Source organism: Monodelphis domestica, chromosome 7 (genome assembly GCF_027887165.1).
Source record: "Monodelphis domestica isolate mMonDom1 chromosome 7, mMonDom1.pri, whole genome shotgun sequence".
Taxonomy (NCBI): Eukaryota; Metazoa; Chordata; class Mammalia; order Didelphimorphia; family Didelphidae; genus Monodelphis; species Monodelphis domestica.
The window spans coordinates 291,800,417-291,815,204 of NC_077233.1; the positions used below are offsets into that span (position 1 = coordinate 291,800,417).

Below are 14,788 nucleotides of genomic sequence, written 5' to 3' on the forward strand. Positions count from 1 at the left end.
TACAGTCATACATCTTTAACTTGCCATATTTTACCCTTCACTGTCATTCACTCCACATGTCCAATCTATTATCAAATCTTATTTCTACCTCTACATCACCCCTCCTAGATAACTCTTCTCTCTTCTCATATAGCCACAAACCCAGTTCATGTCTCTGGTTACTTCTTGCCTAAACTATTGTAATAACCTTCTTTCTTGCCTTTAAATTTTGTTGTTTCAAGTTTTTTTTAATCCCTCAGAACTACATACAGTTGTCCACATGCAATAACCTTTTAATTGGTCTCCCTGACTCAAGTCTCTTCCCCACTCCAAACCCTTCTCCACTTACCTGTGAAAGTGATTTTTCTAAACCCTTCCTCAATGAACTTTTGTGTGTCCCCATTATCTCTAAGGACAAAGAGCTAGAAGGGCAAAGCACCTCTATTTAGAATTCAGAGCCCTTCTCAACTGAATCTTCCAATTTTTACATTTTACTTTACTCCACGTCCTCTACAAATGACCTTTCAGCTCCCATCTCTGTCCTTTCCCATTAATTGTGCCGGGATTCTCTGCCCCTCATCTCCAACGCTTCATTTCCCTGGCTTCTTTCAAGATTCAAGTCAAATATTACCTTCCACAAAGACCTGCCCTAAGCCCAGCTTCTAGTATTTTTCCCTTGACTTTGCATCTATCTTGTATATGCATGCGCATTTACATGTTGTGGTTCTTTGAGAAGAGTGTTTGGTTTATCTTTCTTTGTATACTCACCACAAAAAATCTAATAAAAGAATGATGGTCATAATAAATGTATTTCAACAGAGTGACATTCAATTCTATAGGTAGGAACTAAACTTCTGTAGAACATTGGGCGTTAAGTAAGGATGCTGCAGCTCCCAATTTGCCAGACTCTGGGAACTCTACATACATTATAACCCTTCTAGGCTTCTGTTTTATCATTGGTAAAATGGGGGAAATAATAGCACCAATGCCATAGGGCTGTTGTAAGGAAAGCAAGATAATACATGCAAAGTGATTTGCAAACTTTACAAGTCCCAGCTATTCTGTATTTAAATTTCATCTATAAATGGAAGCTAATAATATCTGCTCTACTTGTCCTGCTAGTATTTATAAGCTCCTAAGGGATACTATGTGTAGAAAGCAGGCGTCCCTACCTCCCATCTCTCTCTTCTAATCCAATCGAGATGCTCTTCCAAATGACTTTTCAGGGCCATAAGATAGCGTGGAAATCTCTGGACAGGGAGGGAGTCAGGAGAAACCTGGATATGAATCCTTTCTCTAACAAGCTGTGCGACCCTAAAGAAATCCTTTTAAATCTCTTCAGTTCTCATCTATATATAGGTAATACGGTAATCAGGGTAATCTGCCAGATGGGGGTTGAGCATGCACCCTAGTCCTTCCTAGTGGGTGGGCCACTTGCTAAAGGACTCAAACAACCAGAGGTTTCTGTGGCTCTTCCTCTGCATTGCCCCCTTAACTAGATGTTGTTGAGAGAGCGGACCTTCTATTTCTCTCTCTCCTCTCCTTCCCCTTCTGATTCTGTCTCTAGCTTTATCTCCTCCCCACATACACCATTAAGTGCATTGAAACTCTTCCATCTCTCCCTCAGAATTCCAATGATGTACAGGGAAAGCATAATTCTCCCTTCTCCCCAGCCCTATGGCAACAAGAGAACGTGAATGTCTAGGTGAGCCAGAGACCATATCTCAACGCCCTTGTTGTCTCTTGTGCTCTGTTTATTCATTCATTGGCAGAGATTTAAATAAAAAGCAATGACAACTTGTATGCTCTCCTTTGAGGCTGAAACTTTCACACTAGAACATGAGACAGTTTGGGGGACTATTTATTAGGCATTTAACAGTTAACCTTGGCTCTACATTGTCCAAACAATTCCCTCCAGACCTATGTCTTTTGGCAAACCAGTTCAGAAAGTTTAACTCCTTCCTTTGTCAGTGATATCCATAGTAATTTCCCCTTCTAACCACAGGACACAGAATCTCCAACTGTTCAAACTCACCAAGTTACCTCTAAGTCCCCAAATGTCTATGTCTGCAGCACTATTTGATCATCTAAGTTGGGGGGGGGGATCCAAAAGAGGCAGCCCAAAACTCAAGTTCAGGTTTACCTAAGCAGGAAATTCTTTAGCTATCATGTGTTTAATGTTCATAATTTATGCTGGAGTCTGAGGAAGGATAGCCACCTCTCATAAAAACACCATTTGCCATACTAAGAACTGAAGAAGGGAGAGAGACAAGGAGTAATTAATTCCATTTCAAATATTCGTAGTCAATGGCTCTGCCTGCTCATCCCCCAAATCCCTGAGTCTTTTAGTATGTATCACATATGACCAACTGGAAACAGTCAGTGGTTTTTTCTTCCTTCTTAGTATCTAGGCCAGTGATGGTGAACCTTTCAGAGACTGAGTGCCAGGCCCCACCTCCAACCAAATGTCATGCCCATCCCCTCAGACTGTATGCCATACTCTTCCACTCCCACCAACTATTGGGTGCGCCCTGCCTACTCCTTACCCCACACAGGGGAGGGAGAAAGTGCTCCCATTGGGCTGCTAGATAGAGGGGTGGATAAAGTGAGGAATATCCTCAGTGAGTATAGAGAGGGGGAGGGGAATGGTCCAAGCACTCTGCTCCCCTCCAGCTCTGCTACCTGTGAGCCACTCACCTTACCCACTGTGCTGCTAATCCCATTGGGCTGCTAGGCAAAGGGGTGGGTGATGTGAAAAAAATGTCATCGGGCACAGTGGAGAGGGGGAGGAGAGCAGCCCCCCCCCCAGTCCCTCTGCCTTTCTAGTAATGAACTGGGAAGTGAGGGGAATTGGGTGGCCACATGCTTATAGGGAAGTCTTTGTATGCCAACTTTGGCACCCATGCCATAGGTTCACCATCACTGCTCAAGGCTCTGGCCTAGTACCATTAGTACCATTCACCATGTGAATGCCAGGGAGCAACCAGATACTAACTCAATTCCATCTGGAAGTCATTAAAATTCATTATAACCAATAAACACAAACATGGTATGCATTTACTATCAAGTCTATCTTTTGGAGAGACTTGACTGTAGAGCGTCATTTTGCTTGACTACGTTTTTCAGGAAACAATTCCACTAGACATGCTATGTGTGGACACGTCTTTCCAGCTCTAGCAAATTGTGAGCACCGTGAAAGACAAGACAACACAATAAGCATTTATTAAGCATTTACTGTGAGCTGCCCACTGTGAGGGAGAATGAAGCAAAGCAGGACTCTGCAAAAGTGGCCAAAGGCAAGAGTTTGCAAAAGACGGTCCGTCACATGCACAGAGCTGAAAGAGCTGCTCCAGCATCTGGAGAAAGGATCAAGGCAGACACCGGATATCCGTTGTTCCCATCCTGCCAGGGGAGCAGAGAGATCACTTCCTGTGGGGCGGTTCTAAGCCTGAAGGAGGCGCCTAACCGATGCCCTGAGAGCTGGAGGCTCGCCTGTGATTCCTGAGATCCTCTCCGTCCCTGCCTCCACTTTCCATCTCCCTGTGAGCCTGTAAGCTCCCGTGTCCCTGAGCGCTGCCAGGACCCAGCCCCCGTCAGGGAGAAGAGCCCAGCCATCTTGGCCTGGCCTACAAGGGGGAACTCCTCAAGAGGTCCAGCGACCCTCTCGGGAAGAACTTTTAACTCGTCTATCAGTCATCTGGGGGCCACTTGGCTCTGACGAGGTCGTTGGTGGGGCTCTGTTGTAGAGAGCCAGAGTAGAGCCAGGGTAGCCCGAAGATCTCTGAAGATGGCCCCAGAGGAGCCCTTGGAGGCATCTGGGTGGAGAATCTGAGTTTTAAGCGTGGGGACTCCTTTTCCCTGGTCCTCCTCCTTCCTCTTTACTCGATATAAATAAACCTGAGTTACTGTTTTCTACAGAAGAGTCAGCGAGCGCTTTGGCGAGGAGCTGACCCTCAGGCCTACAGAGGCCTGTCCAGTGTATTCTCGGTGTGCCAACAACAAGTCTACAAACTCTTCCATCGATATCATCGTTTTTTTCACCCTGTACACTATGCTGAAGACCGAGGATGCAAAGACGAGCCAAAAGGAAAGAGAGCTCTGCCGCTGTGGAGCCTAATTCTAATGGAGGAAGTCCACACCACAAAGGAACTGAGATAGCTGTGGAAGGAAGGAGAATGGGGTGAATACTCATGTAGGGACGACGTAGAAGCCCCAAAAGTCAAAAGCAGAAGCAAGAAGGGAATGAAGTTTGACCAGCTCTGGAGGAACTCACCAGTGGGAAAAGGAGGCTTGCCTGGTGTTGAGATGACAGGTTGCAGGGAAGGATGGAGACTAGATGCTGAGAAGCTGAGGTGAGAGGGGAAGCAGGGTCCTTGTTTTGCTTATTTTTGTATCCTTTGCTACAACTAACAATTTATTAAATATAGGAGGCACATAATAAATATATTTTAATTAATGAAAAGCATTATATTATGCAAATTGAACCCTTTTATTAGCAAATGTCAGCTGTACTAATAAAGGGAACATGCTCTGAACTTTACTGCCTCAATTTACCTTAATTTCTATCATGACACACAGAGATGATAACCTATCTAGGCCTTAGTGGAATGGACTAAAAATTTCATCATCCTGTCCACAGCCTCTCTGCACTTAGTGAGGCTAATCCCTGATGACAGATATACAGACACTAAACCCATATCCAAAGCCCCTTCCTTTTGGTAGGACCTGCAAGTACTCTACTAAAATAGATTTGAAATGCAAGGACACTTCCATGCTTCAAATGATGTCAGAAAATATATTTTTAATTCTGAAAAAAATGCATTTCATTTTTATATTTAAAGTTTACTGCGGTTCTTATAATGGAGAAGGGAGGAAATCAGGGTATTGGGAAATGACAGTGGGGAAAAAAAAACAAAAAGGGACAAAATAAATAAACAAAAACCTTTTTTTAATGTTTTCACATTTTTTAGTTCTAAATTCTCTCTCTCCTTCCTGCCCATCCCCAAACCATTAGAGTATAAGTAATATGATAACCATTGTACACGTGAAATCATGCAAAGCATATTTCTATATTAGTCATAGTGAAAAATAATAAAGTAAGAAAGTTAAAGAAAATATGCTTCAAAAAACAGATTGAAATATTAGCACTTAGTGCCCTCTCCCATTCTTAAAATAGAATTGCTCAGTTTGTTGAAATCCTTCCCTTCTTTCAAAACCAAGGTGGATACTAAGTCCTCCACAAAATCATTTTCTGACTCCATGCCAGGTGAAAGTAATCTCTCCTTTCTCAGGTTTGCCACAGAGCTATTCTTTTTTTTTAAGATACAAGTTTATTTATTATATTTCTTTTACCTGGCAAGGTGGTACATGCTTATAATCTCTGATGCAAGGAAACCGATGAATATGATCACTTGAGCTTGGAAGTTCTGACTTATAACTTCTCTCTTCTCCACAGGACTAAGATATCCACATTTACTGGCATCAATAGGTGAGCCCTCATTGGCAATTTTCAGAAAAAGAAATCAAAACTATTAATAAGCACATGAAAAAGTGTTCTAAATCTCTCATAATCAGAGAGATGCAAATCAAAACAACTCTGAGGTATCACCTCACACCTAGCAGATTGGCTAACATGACAGCAAAGGAAAGTAATGAATGCTGGAGGGGATGTGGCAAAGTTGGGACATTAATTCATTGCTGGTGGAGTTGTGAATTGATCCAACCATTCTGGAGGGCAATTTGGAACTATGCCCAAAGGGCGATAAAAGACTGTCTGCCCTTTGATCCAGCCATAGCACTACTGGGCTTTTACCCCAAAGAGATAATAAGGAAAAAGACATGTACAAGAATATTCATAGCTGCACTCTTTGTGGTGGCCAAAAATTGGAAAATGAGGGGATGCCCTTCCATTGGGGAATGGCTGAACACACTGTGTTATCTGTTGGGGATGGAATACTATTGTGCTCAAAGTTTAATAAAGTGGAGGAATTCCATGGAGACTGGAACAACCTCCAGGAAGTGATGCAGAGCAAGAGGAGCAGAACCAGGAGAGCAGTGTACACAGAGACTGATACACTGTGGTACAATTGAATGTAATGAACTTCTCTACTAGCAGCAATACAGTGAGCCAGGAAAATTCTGGAGACTTATGAGAAAGATGCTCTCTACATCCAGAGAAAGAACTGTGAGAGCAGAAACACAGAAGGAAAACAACAAAACAACTGCTTGATCACAAGGGTCGATGGGGATATGATTGGGGATGTAGACTCTAAACAATCACCCTGGTGCAAATGTTTATAATATGGAAATAGGTCTTGATCAATGAAACATGTAAAACCCAATGGAATTGCTCATTGGCTATGGGAGGGGATGGGAGAATGGAAGGGAAAGAACATGAATCATGGAACCATGGGAAAATATTCTAAATTAATTCATTAAATAAACAAACAAAAACAGGAAATACAAACAGGGAAAAAAATATGGTGAGCCTTCAGAAAGGTAGGGGTAGGGGTCTCCAGGATGTCCAAGGAGGGACAAATTAGCCCAGGTTGAAAATGAGGCAGATTAAAACTCTAATGCCAATAATTAGTGGAAATGGACATTTAAGAAGTTGCTATGCCTAATCTCCAAAAGAAAAGAAGAGAAAGGAAAACAAAGCTGCCTGTAACAGAGAACTGAAGTTGAATGCATTTTCTACTAATCTTATTCTCCCTTTTATCATGTGAGTTTGTGTTACACCTTTCCCCACTAGATGATAAACTTCTGGAGAACAAGATGCCTGTTATATTTTCTTTGAACATAGTGAACATATTTTAGTGAAAAACTTGGTTTGGACAAATTTGATTCAGCATGCCAGCCTAAGCAAATACACAGCATGAACCTCCCAAATCGTTAAGCAAAACCGCATAAAAGAGTGATCATAACTGATAGCAGATCTGACCTCAGATTACTCTAATTTACTCTTTTAAAAAGAAAAGATATATATTTAAACTTTGGCAAATATCAATGTTTTCCATTGTATTTGACCATTATTTTATTATAATTTGATACTACCTCCATTTAAATATTTAATGGATATATTGTTCTCTGGGCTTTGCTTTCTTACTCTGCAGTTTCACCAAATCTCATATTTCTTTGAGTTTTCTTTGTACTCACCCTCTACTATTACACAGCACTGTTCCACAGCATTACTGTGCCTCCATTTAGTCAGCCATTCCCTACCTGGTGGACATGTATAAATACTGCTGCTGTGAATATTTTTGGACAGACAGAGCTTTCTTGCTGTCAAAAAGAACTTCTGTTAAAAACCTTGTAACTCAGGTCAAAGTATGTGAACAGGCAGTTTTCAAAAAAACAAACACAAACTGACAAATATAGTAAAGGATCTACATATTCAGTAACGGGTAAGCTGTGGGCAGTCAGGAATGCTAAAGCATCTCTAGCAGGGCTATAAATTGCCCAAATCGTTTTGGAAAGCAGTTTGGAATTAAACAAACAAGTTACAGACTTGTTCACAATCTTTAACCCAGAATCTGAACCGAATTAAATAAATGATCTTTTGCAACCAAGTAATGTAATTAGTATATAGTAATTTCTTTATTAAGAAAATGGATACCTTCCAATGTACTAAGACGTTCCTCTAGACAACACATTATAATATATAAATATTTATATTTTCACCTTTAAGTAGACCTAGAATGCTTGCCACATTTATGACACGAGTCCAGAGAGATTATTTGAGATCCTCAGTAATGGCAAAACTTTTAGATACAGAGTACTGCCCTGCTCCAGAGCCCAAGTGCCATGCCCTCCCTTCCCCCAGGGAGGAGGCACTCCCATTGGGCTACTGGGCAGAAGGGTGGGTGACCCTTCTGTGGAAAAGGGGAAGGAAGTGGTCCCAGCTCTCCACTCCCCTCCATCTCTGCTCTTCTCCAGCTGTGTGCCACCCTTATGAGCCATACCCCTCTCAAGCCTAGCTCCTCTAGAACCCCATCATAGGAATTACCTTCACCACAGACTCAATAGACTACCCTCTGTGCTTCACCCCCACACAGCATGTGGGCCATGGATAATGTGAAAAAAATTTTCTCAGATGTGTGGAGAGGCGGAAGGGAGCAGCTTGCCCTGAGTCCCTCTGGATTTCTAGTATCAAATTCTGGCGGGCTCTGTATGCCCTATCTGGCATGTGTGCCATAGGTTCACCACCATAGGTATATAGGATGAGATTATCAACAATAGATGCTTAATCCTTTTTTTATGAGCCCTGTACCTCCTTGAAGTTTCTGAGTACATTTCATTTAAGTTGTCCTAATTGTCCAAGTGAATGGCAAGTAAAAAAATTCAATTTGAATGCCAATGACCCATTGGAATAAATTCTAAGTACACTATGGCATGAGAACCCAGAGGAAATTTAACTGTAGTTTCAAGGGAATTGCCTATATTTTATCTTCCTCTTGAAAGCAATTGCCTTCTTCAATTCAGAAACTCCCCTTTCCTGCCAGCCAGCTATGGCCAATGGATCTAGGATGTCCAATCTTTGAACTCAAGAGATTACCTCGCAGACTGAGCATATCAAGCTCAAGATTGATATTTACTCATCTACAATCAAACTTAGAAAGGAAAAACAGGAATGTCAACTAAAAGTTGCAATAAGGGACTATTTTGAATGGTAATTGGTAACTACAGATCAGCTGTTAATCTTCTTACTTCCTCCCTTCACCCTCCCTTCACCCGCCTTCTTCGGTTGGTGTTTTAAATCTACTCCGGATGAGTTTATGATGTCTCAAACGAAATACTCTTTCTCTTCTCTATCTTAAGTAAGGGATTTATTGAGGAAGACAGGGAAGGATGAGAAATGGTGGGAAAGAGGGTTTGGGGGTTTCCCTAATACTAGGATGAGTCTTACATTGAAGGATGGTGGAATATAGTTCAATTTGGAAGATGGCTGATAGGTCTGGAAGTTCAGTCACTATAACAACAGAGCAAGTCAGAGAGAGCTGGACTTTGTCCTTCTTTCTTCTGTCTCCAAAAGCCCAGAGAACAACCTTCTTCCCTCTTTCAAGCCAAAAGGTTCAGACTTCAGTTGGTCTGTCTCCAACTGCTTCTCCCGGTCACATTCCAAATCAGAATGTTCTCATTTGAATGACAGGTCATCAGTCCCAGCTATTCCTACCTCCTGCTACAAACCATTCTCAATTTATCACTTCCACAGAGTCCAGGATTAAGCTTGCCTAGTGGAATCACCTGTTTTGGTGCCACATAGAAGCATTTACCATATGACCAAGTCCTTCCTCTACCCCTTCATCAAGACTCAAAAGTATAACAAAACAACTGCAGTTGAATCACTTTCTTTTAAAGATCCATTGACTCATCATCCCTTTCTACTCAGTGGTTAGTAAAAAGACTGATGTTGTCATCTTCAAAACATACTTCATTGCTAAACTAACATATATAGTCATCTGGAATCTGGCATGAAAAGTTCCAGAAACCCCTGATTATACTCTATTTTGTTTTTAAAAAGTAAACTTAAGTTCACAGTTTTTAAGTTACTCAGAATCAAACAGAATTGTGAGAATAGACCTCAAGTCTCCTGATTCACAATCCATTGTCTTATTTTCAGAATTCAAATGCTCTCTCTCCCCATCAAAACAAGTTAAGTCATCAAGTATTTATTAAATACTTACTATGTGCTAGGTACTATATTAATTACTAAGGAAAGAAGGGGGATATCCATGACCTTAAAGAGCTTACAATCCAATGGGGGAAAGAACATATAAACTATGTGCAAACAAGACCTATACAAGATAAATTGAAGAATAATTTCAAAGTGAAGGCACTTGGATTAAAGTAGGATCAGGAAAGGTTTATTATAGAATGTGGGATTTTAGCTGTGTCTTGAAAGAAGCCAAAGAACCCAGGGGACACAAGTAGAGAGATAATTCCAGGCATGAGTAAAAGTCACAGAGGCAGGAGATGGGATGTCTTTTTTGAAAAACAGACAGTGTCACTGGATTGCAGAGTACCTGGAGAGAAGTAAGGTATAAAGAGACTGGAATGGCAGGAAAGGACCAAATCATGAGAGGCTTTAAAAGTCAAACAGAGGATTTTATATTTGATCATGAAGGTAATAGGGAACCAATAGGAAAAGAAATTATCAGACTTGAAATTTGGGAAGACCATTTTGATAGCTGTGTTGAGGACTGAGTAGAATGGGAGAGACTTGAGACAGGGAGATCAACCATATATCAACCAGTGTATTGTCCAGATATATATATATACATACATATATATATACATATACATATATATACACATATATATGTATATATATATATATATATATATTGCTCTCAGCTTGTATCATAATGGAGACTAAATGACAAGAAAAAGGGATGTTGTGATGGTAGAAATTATTGGATTTGGAAATAGATTGAATATATGGAATAAGAGAGTGAAAAGTTGAAGATGATGCTTGGTTGCAAATAATAGTAGAATTCTTAACAGTAATAGAGAAGTTAGGCAGAGGGGAGAGTTTGGGAGGAATGGGTTCAATTTTAGACATATTGAGTTTAAATATCTATAGACTATCTAGTTTAAGACATCAAACAGATAATTGGATATGTAAGATGAGAAATCAAAGAGAGGTTAGGGATGGATAAATAGACCTGATATTTATCTGCAAAGACATGATAACTGAATTAATGAGAGCTGACAAAATTGGAGGGGGATGAGAAAAGGACCAAGGACAGAACATTAGAGAACACTCAAGTAGTCATAAACTGGATGAAAATCTAACAAAGAAGACTAAGGAATAATTAGACAGGTGGAAAAAGGATCATTAGAGAAAAGTGTGATGAAAACCTAGAGAGAAGAAAGTAGTGTTTTAAATCCAGCAACACTATTACCTAACTTACTAAAAAATGGGGAACCATTGCATGACTGTGAAGTTGTCCGATTAGCCAAACAACTGAGGCAGGATTTGAAAGACATACCACTAGGCAATCCTGACTTTGTGCTTTTTACAGATGGTTCATCTTTCATGCAAAGTGATATCTGTTTTACAGGGGCAGCATGTTCTAGCTTACATTATGAATCTCTCTATCATTGAGTTAATAGATCTCCAAAAAGCATATCTGGACTCTGAGATTCAAAAATGGAAGCAGGAGTTTGTAGCTGGGGAGGAAAATGGGATATGGGTGACATCCACTGGAAAGCCTATCTTACCAAAAGATTTTTACAACCATATGTGCTAGGCTCTACATAGCAAAGGACATCAAGCCATAATTGATAAAATAAAAAGAGTATGACTAGCCCTAGGAATTACCACCATTGCAAATAAGGTCTGTTCAAGCTGTTCTATCTGTCAAAGATTCAATCAGGATGTATTAAGAAAAAAGGTTTTGGTGGGAGGTCATTAGCATACAGCCCTTTTAAAAATTTGCAGACAGATTATATCAGCATCTCCCATTAGCACTATTTTGTATCAGAACTAGACCTCGTGCTGACTATGAACATCCACCATTGCAAGCAAAAACACTTTTGTGTCAATGTTAGGAGGGGATACATAGATTGCTCCATATGTCACTGCACTGCAAGAAAGACTTAAAGAACTGCATGATATGGGGGCTTTAGTCCAGACTGGTCTTCTGGACTACTCACTGCACAACATAAAGTCAGGTGGTTCAGTATACATCAAATACTTTAATAAAACATCTGCCACACAACAACAAACTTGGAATGGTCTTTATACAGTAGTGCTAATATTACCTCTAAACGTGCTAGAAAAAGATTCATGGTTCCATTGCTCATACATTAAATTAATTCCTAGGAAAGAAGAAGAAATTGCTCCAGAAGAAGAAGAAGAAAAGACAGCAGACAGATTTATAACAGAGAGCTGAAAGATTTCCATCAGTCAAGAAGTTGGTAGTCAGAAAGTTCACTGATGGGGAGATCTTTCCAGAGGAAGAGCAGATACAAAGAGAAGAGTGAAAAAAGAAGACAGCACAGCACAGTCAGACAGCAATGAGCAGACCAGACACTGACAGGATAACAGGGACGTTGCACAAAAATCCAACACAGAAGAGGAACAGATGGATTATGGACATGAAACTGTGAGGTTTTTTGTCATTGTAACATTCGCTTTAAGTACCATCCAACACTACATAAGTACTGTCAAGAAGTATGGAGATAGAGGAGAGAGACATCAGACAACAAGAGAAGAGGAGAATCGGGAGATCTGGTAAGTAGTATTACATGTGACAGGCACATTTCACGATACATTGATCACAAGATTTTTATAAAGTAACAGTATCCATGTAAATAAATGGATGCCATTATTATCAATGATATAGAACAGGGAAAATATTTATACACTGTATTCCATGAGGTCTTACCTAAATGGAAAGTCGGGTTTTTATGGCATTCCATTCAGGTAATACCAGAACACACATAGGTTTTATAGAGATTTTATTACTCTCAGAGGGTGGAGATCTTTATGATGCATACATGTATGTAACCTTGTACATGTGTGTAAATGATTTGTGATATACTTTATGGATAACATGGAATAGCAAGTGTGTAAATATATGTACATACATGTAAAAGTGTACAGATTGTATATTTCTGTATATTTGAGTAGGAATAGTTGCAGTAGTGCAAGAGTTTATTTTCTTAATCTGTACATATGTATATTTGTAAAAAAAGAAGTTCTTGTACATAAATGTATAGATTTTGTAAATTAGACACATAAATAGTTAAAATGTTGCAAAAGTTAGATTTCTTAGGACAGGATACTCAGTTTTCAAGTTCTATGTAGACAGGTTTCGTTTTCTGTAATAGAATTAGGGTTTTAGCATAAGGAAAAGTTTTGCTTTGAATTGTTCAATTAAGATTTTTTAGATGCATTTAGCATAAGTTTTTTATTCAGACAGATAGATTGTGTTTGCATAAACTGCATTGATTTTTTGTTATTTTCTCTTTTCAACTTTTTGTAGCACTGTTGTGGGATTTTTGTGATAAGTTGGCTTTTTCTGTATTAGCCTTAGAATGACAGTTTATTCTTTGTAACAACTGTTTGTGGAAAAGTTTTACATTTTGCATTTTTGAAGTTTATTGTTGCATTCGTTTACATTTGTATTTTGTATTTTCTATTATTGTTTTGGTTTTGCAAATGTTTGCATTTTGATTTTTATCTCTGTAACTGTTTATTGTAATTCGCTTGCCCTTTTTCCCTGGTTAATGTCCCTAGTGTAAGGGAGTGGATAGAAGGATAGACAAGTGCAGTTTGTTTGTTCCTTCTTTTGGGTAAGTATAATAGAATAGGTTTACAATGGGGGGGGGGGGTATATACCGACTGCTGAGCATATGACAAATCTTTATTTTTTTTTTTAGAAAAACTTTTGGTCAAATGCCCAGAGGGTGGAATATAGAGATGGGAATGTGAAAATGGGAGTTGGTTTAAGTGAAACAGAAGATGATCTAGCAAGAGTACATGCTGGGAACTGTGGGATGTGGTGAGAGAGGGAGGGAGGAGAGGTTTAGAAGTTGCACCGATCAACTGTCCTTGATCTTCCTCTCCTGAAGCTCAGAGAAGGAGCTGATCTCTGCTGAGCCTGTATTAGCAAGCCTGTTGGGGGAGAAGGAAAACCTTTTGATTTCCTTTGGGAATACCTTTTCTCGCCAGAAACATGCCTAAAGAAGATCCTAGATACTCTCAACCGTGACAAAGAAGAGCTCTCCAGAGTCTTTTGTCGGTGTGACAGCTGACCTGGAGTTCATCCTTCTCTATCTTAGAAACCTCTCAACATCTCTCTAAACCAACAAGGATTTACAGTGTCAGGAAGAGCAGAGAGGGTGTGGAGACTATGAGCCAGAAGCAGGGAGTGTCAAGGAGCACCAAGAAACAGAAGGCTCCATCTCCCAGTGGACTTAGAGGGAAGTGGGAAGTGAGGGGCCTTGGAGATTAGGGCATCCTCACTCCTCAACGCTCCCTCTCTCCCTCCCTTTTGTTGTACTAATAAACATGTTCGTTTTACAACAACAACTCTTTGGAAGACGGGTTTGCGCTCTGGCCCCGTGTGGTACGTCCCCAACTGCCCCACTTCACTAAAAGGGAACTGGGCTCTCCCTTGGTGGGTTACAACATCCACACCACTCAGTATACCTCAACATTTCCCAATACAGTATCATGATGAGGAAAAGCTATTAGAAGGGGAAATTAAGGGTCATTGGTAACTTGAAGAGAGAATTTTCGACTGGAACGCCCAACTACAAAGCATTGAAAATAGGGTGAGAGCTAGTGCAAATACTAATAATAAGGAAATGGGTCGTGATCGATGGCACATGGTAAACCCAGCATTGTGCATCATATATGGGACGGGAGGGAAGGACCATGGGTCTTGTAACCATGGAAAATTATTCTAAATCATCTAATTAAATACAATTAAAAAACATTAAAAGAGGGTGAGAGGAAAGAAAGTAAAGGTATTAGTTGTAGATGGCTTTTGTAAGAAAACTGTAGCTTATAAGGACACACCTATAAAGTGCAGACCTGCACACACAATACACAAACAGGCACGTATAAAAATGAGAGGCTAGAAGAAAATTTACTAAGTACTGGGTGAATCTTTCAAAAACAGAATTTGCAATCATACTATTAGACAAGGCAAAAACAAAAATTCACAGTATGAATAAAAGCTAAACAAGGTATTATATTAGGCAACACAATTGATGTGATCCAATTGCCTTCCCCTTCAAAAAAGGACAAGCATAAGTACAAAAGGTGTAGATGGCAACATAACATCAGGAGTAT

General features: G+C 40.0%; 1 long non-coding RNA gene across 1 annotated transcript; it reads left to right on the plus strand.

Moving 5' to 3' along the window:
- The first annotated feature begins 893 nt into the window (after positions 1–893).
- LOC130455440 (uncharacterized) lies at positions 894–6,752 on the plus strand. Its single transcript, XR_008913403.1, has 2 exons — positions 894–4,331; positions 5,435–6,752. It is a non-coding gene; the product is annotated as an uncharacterized LOC130455440 (long non-coding RNA).
- Positions 6,753–14,788: the final 8,036 nt, after the last annotated feature.